General features: G+C 51.8%; 3 pseudogenes; all 3 read left to right on the top strand.

Annotated features, from left to right (window-relative positions):
• The first annotated feature begins 1713 nt into the window (after positions 1 to 1713).
• LOC123038862 (cytosolic sulfotransferase 5-like) lies at positions 1714 to 2804 on the top strand (annotated as a pseudogene).
• A 1362-nt stretch (positions 2805 to 4166) lies between these two features.
• Positions 4167 to 5385, top strand: LOC123040193 (cytosolic sulfotransferase 5-like; annotated as a pseudogene).
• Positions 5386 to 5816: 431 nt separating this feature from the next.
• Positions 5817 to 6345, top strand: LOC123040195 (cytosolic sulfotransferase 5-like; annotated as a pseudogene).
• The last annotated feature ends 1702 nt before the right edge of the window (positions 6346 to 8047 follow it).

The following is an 8047-nucleotide window of genomic DNA, read 5'->3' as shown; positions in this document are numbered from 1 at the left end:
TCCGTCTTCCCTCAGACAAAGGATCCGGAATACCTCCAAAAGCAACGACCTCCTCCCGAGACGGCCCATTTGGGGTAAGGCCTCCTGCCCCACCCCCAACGCACGGCCAAGCCGCTACAATCTTCGAGTGACCGCGATCCGCTGGCAAGCGCGGGGTTAGTGAGTGCTGGGCCACCTGCCCAAGCTCCCCACCTGGAGTCCCGTGAGGCGAAGTGAAGGCTGGGGCCACCTTCCCCCGCTCCTCACCTGTCCCGGCCCTCAGGCCGGAGAGCATCGGGGCCAACCCTGTCGGTGTCAGCTGGTAGTCGATCGATGCCACAGGCTCGGCCACCCTGACCACCGCGGGAGAAGAGGGAGCCGAGGCCTCCTGCCCAGGTCCCCCTCCCAAACCGGCCCTGTCACCGCTCGGCACACCGACACCTCTGCGGCAAGTCTCGACGGAGTCCTCCCGAGCGGCGAACCAGCAGTAGTGGTGGGAGAACAGGGGGCCACCTGCCCAAGCTCGGCCCTCCCCTCCAGAGAACCATCTACCTCAGCAAAGTCCAGTGGAGGGAGCATGCGTTCTAGCACATCCTCGGAATCCACCATATCGCTCCATAGCCTGGGAGGCGCGGAAGCTGGCTGAAAAGAACCAAATCTCAAAGTACTCATAGGCACCGACGTAGAGGGTGCAACCCCATTCCCGGGCATCTGAGGGTCAGTACCCGGGCCATTGGGCAACTCATGCCCAGCATTCCCCTCGCTCCTCCGAATTACCCAAACCATCATTCTTATCTTGCATGTCCACATCAGTCCCTGCCAGAGCCTCAGCGAAAAACTCAGAGTCCTAAAACTCAATGTCAAGGTTATAAATGAGGCCCTTATGTGTCCACTTGACCACGTCAGGCACAAGCTCAATGTCCAGAACACTCACCAGTAGTCGGGCCACGCCGTTAGCTCGGGTAAAGGCCATGTCCACTCTCTCAGTTTTCCCGACCAGAATCCCCAAGCTTGCAGCGACCCGAGCGTCCCGAATCAGCCTCGACGGAGCTCCCGAAAAATGCAACCAGACCTAAGTGAGAGGCTTACCCTGTGGCTCTACCTTCTTCCACTCGTGAAACTCAAGAATGCACTCTGTGCCAGGAACTCGGCATAGCCCAAAGCTGAGAAGATGCTCCAAGTCCTATGTAGTAGGGAAGTCCAACCTTATATATGTTGGCCTCGAGTCGAATAAGCTCCCACAAAAAATCACCTGGAACTAACTCCCTAAGCCTCTGCATAATCTAAGCCTTAGACACGTCACCTTTCGTGACTTCGACCACCCCTGTAGTCGTGCTCTGGGCCTCCTCTGGCACCTCCCTCGCACAAGGAGACTTAGAGAAGATCACCTCGGCACAGTATACTCCACAAATAGTAATACCCGACATCTGATTTCTCAGTATCGGGCACTCTCCCGTGTCATGCGCTGGTTTGAGGCAAGTATCACATAACTCGGTCACACATTCAGCAATAAAGTGGCCCCTCTCACCACATTGATAACATAACATCTTCTCCTTTTTCCAAGCCCACTTGGAAGCTCTCTCACCATCAACAGCACCTAAAGCACCCGCCGCCACTGGCTCTGTCACAGGGATCTCAGCAGTAGCCAGCGCCGTCACGACCTCCATAGCCTGACCGGACAATTCCGGCATCTGTCCGGAAGCAGCCACCTCCGAGGAGGCCGTCGGTTCCACAATGACCGGCGGCGGAGGATGCTGGCGGTAACGGTTTCTCCCACCGCGACCACCACGATGACCATGGTAGCCACCTCTCTGCCGGTGATCAGATGCCACCTCTCTGCCGCCATCGACGAGCTCACCTGAGGGCGCCACTGCCCAGAGCTTGCCGGACGACGCCCTATCGAAAGAGAGCCTCAAGGAGTTCATATCCTCCCTCCCATCAAGGGAGGGGTGGTCGCAGCCGCTCATCCGGTACAAGAGCTACTGGTTCAACCAGAATATGCTGGAGGGGGTCTTGCGTTCAAGGCGGGCCTTCATGCCCCGAGCAGAAGACATCATCCTCGTCACGCAGCCAAAGTGCGGCACCACCTGGCTCAAGGCCCTTGACTTCGCCATCGCCACTAGGTCCCACCATGGCCTCAGTGCCGTCGACCACCCACTCCTCGTGCCATTCATCGAGATCCCTGGTGTTGCTGGCCGAAACCACGCCAACCTCGATGTGCTCCCATCCCTGAGGCTTCTTGCGACGCACATGCTCATGTCGCTGCTCCTGCCGGAGACGCGGTCGCTCGGCTGTCGGTTTGTGTACCTGTGCCGCGATCCCAAGGACACACTCGTCTCCAGGCTGCACTTCGAGAACATGGTGGATCAGGATCACTCGGCCCTATCGATGGAAGACGCCTTCGGCATGTTCTGCGAGGGGTTCTCACCCAAGAGCCCCTTCTGGGACCATTGCCACGAGTACTGGAAGGATAGCATGTTGAGGCCGGACACCGTCCTCTTCCTCAAGTACGAGGAGTTCAAGCAGGACCCGACGCGAGTCGTGAGGAGGCTAGCAAGCTTCCTATGCGTCCCGCTGACCAAGGAGGAGGAGGGCTCCGGCGTCGCGGAGGAAGTGGCGACGCTGTGCAGCTTCGAGAAGCTCACCGGGCTACATGTGAACCAGGTCGGTGGGGTTGACCATGGGAATAATGTTTATATTTATATTCCATGTTTTATCGAAAAGGAGAGGTAGGGGACTGGGTGAACCACATGATCCGAGAGATGGGGGAGAAGCTCGACCGCATCGTCTAGGAGAAGCTCCAGGGGTCTGGGCTTGTGTTTTGAGCAAGAGTCATCTGTTATCTGTTCTGTTTTCCTTTCCACTCCGCTTCTTCTTGTTGGGGAGAGCCCTATACCGTATGTTGATCAGGGTTTTGGTTACCGCTCGAAATTTTGAGATTTACCATGGTTACCGCATATTTCAGTCCCCCTCGGTAAATGGGCATTTCCAGCAACAAATTTCGATCTTTTTGAATTTTTTGAATACAAACGCTCAATGTATAGTAAAGTGTGGTAGCACCTCACAGCATGCGCGTAGACAATGTTCCACTAAGCTAGTAGCTCTTTTATGATAAATGTAAGTTCAAGTGCTATCTGTGTCTATTTTGAAATTATTTGAATTTGAAATTCAATTATACTAATATAATCGAAAGTTCAAGTGCTTTAGGTGTTATACGGACTCTACATGTTTCTTTGTATTTTGCCTTTTTATTTTTTGTTTCTGTGTGAGGACTTTGCTTGGCTGTGTGCATCTTACTTATGCAGAGGCCGGGTGTGATGCTTAAATTTTTTAAGTAATAAAGCGCCCCTTTTCGAAGAAAAAAATAGTATTCAACACCGTGGCTGAGACATTCTGATCGATGCGTTGTCCAACCCTACTTTATCTTCAGGCATTGCGCTTGCGACGTGTGCCGGTTCTGATGGCATCATATTGTAGGTGCTTTTGTGATGTGGGATTATGAGGTAAAGGTTGGCCTTAAGGTCTTGGATTGATTTGTAGGCACCGGAGGTGTAACCACAACTTGATCTAAAGGTGAGATGTCTAAGGAGGATTGCTATGCTCAACGAGCGTGAGTTGCTGATCGAGCTTTATGGGCGTGTTCTACACTACGATATTGATGACAAGCTTTTAGGATTTTGTGAAACGCGACCAGGGCGAAAACAACAACCGCACGTGAATTACTCGGCATCGTTTCCGTGACAACATTTGTTCGACGTCCGTTCTTTGAGATGAAATAAGATTGATGAAGATGAGATGTGTTATTGCGTTTGCATGGCCGTAGAATGATATGCTTCCTACCTTGTAATATATTCTTGAAATCTTTGTCCTGTTTGTTGCATTCTTCTAGTGTTATGTATGTAACCAGTAGATGTACTTGGATATATATTTTGGTTGGGATACATTAGCTTTATTTTCGATCCAATCATCTCAAGGGACAATGTCACTTTGGAGTGCACGATCTGATTAGTGTGAGTCGTTGGAGCCATGCATGCATGCGTCAGAATTAAAGTAAGTTCTGGATGCGTCGTGTTGTAAATTTGTAATTAGTTTAGGCGCCACGAGATCCTGCTCCCTCCATAAACTATAACGGCTCGATGTGGTGACCGCACCAACCAGCTTCTTCAACACCCATTCATAGCCAAGAGCCCAAGACAGCCAGTTTCGCCTCCCATCCCACACCAGCCATGGCCCAACCGGCAACTCCACCTCCACCGATGAGTTCACCAGAGAGCGCCACCGCCACTGAGAGCTCACCGTTAGACGCCGCCCCATCCGATGAGAGCCTGAAAGACTTCATATCCTCGCTCTCATCAAGGGGTGGGCGCAGCCGATGATCCAGTACAAGGGCTTCTGGTTCAAGCCGATGATCCTGGAGGGCGTCCTGCTCGCCAGCCGGGCGTTCACGCCCCGCGCCGACGACGTCGTCCTCGCCACCCAGCCTAAGTGTGGCACCACCTGGCTCAAGGCCCTTGCCTTCACCGTCACCACGCGGTCCTGCCACGGCCTCGGCGCCGACCACCCGCTCCTCACCTGCCACCCGCATCACCTCGTGCCGTACATCGAGATCCTTGGTGCTGCCGGCGGTCATGTAGTCGACCTCGGCGCGCTCCCATCCCCGAGGCTCCTCGCCACGCACATGCCCATGTCGCTGCTCCCGCCAGAGACGCGGTCACTGGGCTGCCGGGTGGTGTACCTGTGCCGGGACCCCAAGGACACGCTCGTCTCCAGGCTGCACTTCGAGAACAAACTGGCTGCGCAGCGCGGCGGCGCCGGCCCGTCGATGGACGACGCCTTCGGCATGTTTTGCGAGGGGTTCTCACCCTACGGCCCCTTCTGGGACCACTGCCTCGAGTACTGGGAGGAGAGCATGGCGAGGCCAGACACCATCCTCTTCCTCAAGTACGAGGAGATCAAGCTGAACCCCGCGCGGGTCGTGAGGAGGCTCGCGAGCTTCCTCGGTGTCCCGCTGACTGAGCAAGAGGAGAGCTCCGGCGTCGCGGACAAGGTGGCGAGGATGTGCAGCTTCGAGACGCTCACCGGGCTGGAGGTGAACCAGGTTGGCGGCGGCAGCCTCGGGAATAAGGTTCACATTGATAACTCCGTGTTCTATAGGAAAGGCGAGGTAGGGGACTGGGTGAACCACATGAGCCGCGAGATGGGAGAGAAGCTCGACGGCATCGTCCAGGAGAAGCTCCAGGGGTCAGGGCTTGTGTTTTGAGCAAGAGCCATTTGTTATGTGTTGTGTTCTCCTTTGCATTTCTGTAAGAGCTTGAATTGTTTCTTTTAAGTCTGCAAGAGCTCTCAATCCCACATTTCCATAACCACGTTACAGCATGTTCCCTACTTATATTTTTTCCATGTCTAGAGCCCTGCGTTGACTGTGGTATAGTGTTGGAAATAAAACTAAAACAGCTTGCTGCCAAAAGCCCGTGGGAGGGCCGTGGTGTCCTGAGTGCCTTCCGAACTAATCCATTGAACCTGTAGCGAAAGCCTCCTGAGAAGGCGCGGTGGCGGCAGTCCGGGCTGCGCGCACGCTGGGCCTGGCCCGACTCGCGAGGGGCTCGCGAGGGGAGGCAGCTGAAGCTGGATGGGCACAAAGCGGCAGCCAGAACACGAGAGATTGTTCGAACGAGACTAAACACCCCTTCCCCAAACACCCGCAAGTCTCAAGCTGAAATCCAACTTAAATTCAAACAGGGGAGAAAACGACAAAAGGCAAAAAAGAGCAGAAAGGCCGCGTCCGGCACCTAGTCTCCAGGCTGCACTTTGAGAACAAGCTGGCGGCGCGGCGCGGCGGCGCCGGCCTGTAGATGGACGACGCCTTCGGCATGTTCTGCGAGGGGTTCTCGCCCTACGACCCCTTCTGGGAGCACTGCCTCGAGTACTAGGAGGAGAGCGTGGCGAGGCCAGACACCATCCTCTTCCTCAAGTACGAGGAGATCAAGCTGGACCCAGCGCGGGTCGTGAGGAGGCTCGCGAGCTTCCTCGGCGTCCCGCTGACCGAGCAGGAGGAGAGCTTCGGCGTCGCGGACAAGGTGGCGAGGATGTGCAGCTTCGAGACGCTCACCGGACTGGAGGTGAACCAGGTCGGTGGTGTCAGTCACGGGAATAGAGTTCACTTTGATAACTCTGTGTTCTACAGGAAAGGCGAGGTAGGGGACTGGGTGAACCACATGAGCCGCGAGATGGGGGAGAAGCTCGACCGCATCGTCCAGCAGAAGCTCCATGGTTCCGGGCTCGTGTTTTGAGCAAGAGTCATTTGTCATGTGTTCTGTGCTCCTTTGCACTCTGCTGCTTCTGGTTGGTGAGAGGAGAGCCCTATGTTGATTGTGTTTTTCTTTTATTGTTTGGATTGCTTATCACATGTGTCGCGTGGTATGTTGATTGTGGTTTAATTTTGAGAATAATAATAAAACAGCATCTGGCCTCATAGGGTGGGATACGCTGATTCATTCACCAATACATTTGCTACAACTAGCTGCTCAGTAACTGATTTTAGTGGTCTGTATTTCACCTGAAAGAGTGTAAACTGTATATCTTACAGACTCTAAATGCTTCTGGGATAGCAGGTTTACAGTGAGATGAAGTGATGTGCCACATAATCCTATTATTGTACTTGTCAGGTTGTTCATAGAGGGGACAAAATTAGCACAAAATACTGAAATCTTCAACAAAAATTTGTTAGGTGCTAGGCCAAAGATTATTCGGTAAAAACAATAATGTGATAGAAAATGAGAACAAAACGAGAGGCTAAAAAATAATATGATTGAGATTACGGATAGGACACAGAGGAAAACAAGCAGAATGTTTACTGAAAATACACTTGCAGCGACAAAATGTTTACATATCAAGTGTCGGATATGTTTATCTCGAGGCAAATACTATCATCTAATTTGGGGTATAATCAAAAAGGGCACAATGTAAACATTTTGTTTCAGATGGCCAACATAGCTCATAATAAAGGAAATGAAAGAAAAGAAAAAACATCTGAAACTTGGTGGATTCTGCTTGATATTGAAGACAGATAACCAGAAATGAACAACATCAACTAAGAACCTGCAGCCACTCACTCGGGTCACATTGCAATAACGAACTTGGCTGGAGTGGACTAGTTCTGCAGATGTTGCGGTATAAAATACGTCCTCAAATCCCGTGCAAGTTGTGAGGAAGTTAGCTAAATTCCTCGGCGTACCACTGACTGAAGAGGAGGAGAGCTCTGGTGTTGCTCAAGAGGTGGTGAGACTCTCCAGTTTTGAGATGCTTACCAGCCTAAAGTTAACCAGGTTGCGGGCGTTAGCTACGGAAACAAAGTTTACTTTAATAGTTCCTCATTTTATAGAAGGAAAAGTATGGTACTGGGTGAACCACATGAGCCGCGAGATGGGCGAGAAGTTAGACCACATCGTCCAACAGAAGCTTCAGGGTCTGGGCTTATGCTTCGAGTCAATTTTGTTATCCGTTCTGCTCTCAATTTCCATAAGCACGTTACAGAATGTTCCCTACTTATATCTTAGTCAGTCTACTGTACAATGTTGGAAATAAAAATAAAACAGCCTGTTGTCAAAAATCTGATCCCAGTGTGGTGCAAGAAGATTACGAGTGTGTGCATTTTATCTGATACCAGTGTCAACTGTATACCATAAGCAAGCTGACATTTGAAAACCACAGTACTTTGTACAGAAAACAAATTAAGTAACCATTTGATCTCAACACCTTTTGCCCATACACTTTTGCAGGATCTTTCAGCCAGTAGGGGTGATGAAATTAGATAAAAATGTTTTGTTTAGATTTGGCCCTCTCAGCCTTGTCCTTCAACATTCTAAAACCATCTACCTTGGGGGTCTTCTCTGAGGTTATTAAGTGGTTTCAAAGATGACAGTGGCCTTGTATTTGACTCGGGCCGGGCTAAGTGGTTTCAAAGGGAACCTGGTGGGTTGGTGCCATTCATCCGGGCTTAGGGAATAATAGTCCTATTCCTAATAAAACTTCCGTAAGAAAAACTTGTTACAGAAAAATTGAGAAAGGC

The sequence above is a fragment of the Triticum aestivum genome, chromosome 2B (assembly GCF_018294505.1).
Source record: "Triticum aestivum cultivar Chinese Spring chromosome 2B, IWGSC CS RefSeq v2.1, whole genome shotgun sequence".
Taxonomy (NCBI): domain Eukaryota; kingdom Viridiplantae; phylum Streptophyta; class Magnoliopsida; order Poales; family Poaceae; genus Triticum; species Triticum aestivum.
Note: the sequence above shows the minus strand (reverse complement) of the source record. Positions and strands in the feature narration are given on the sequence as shown.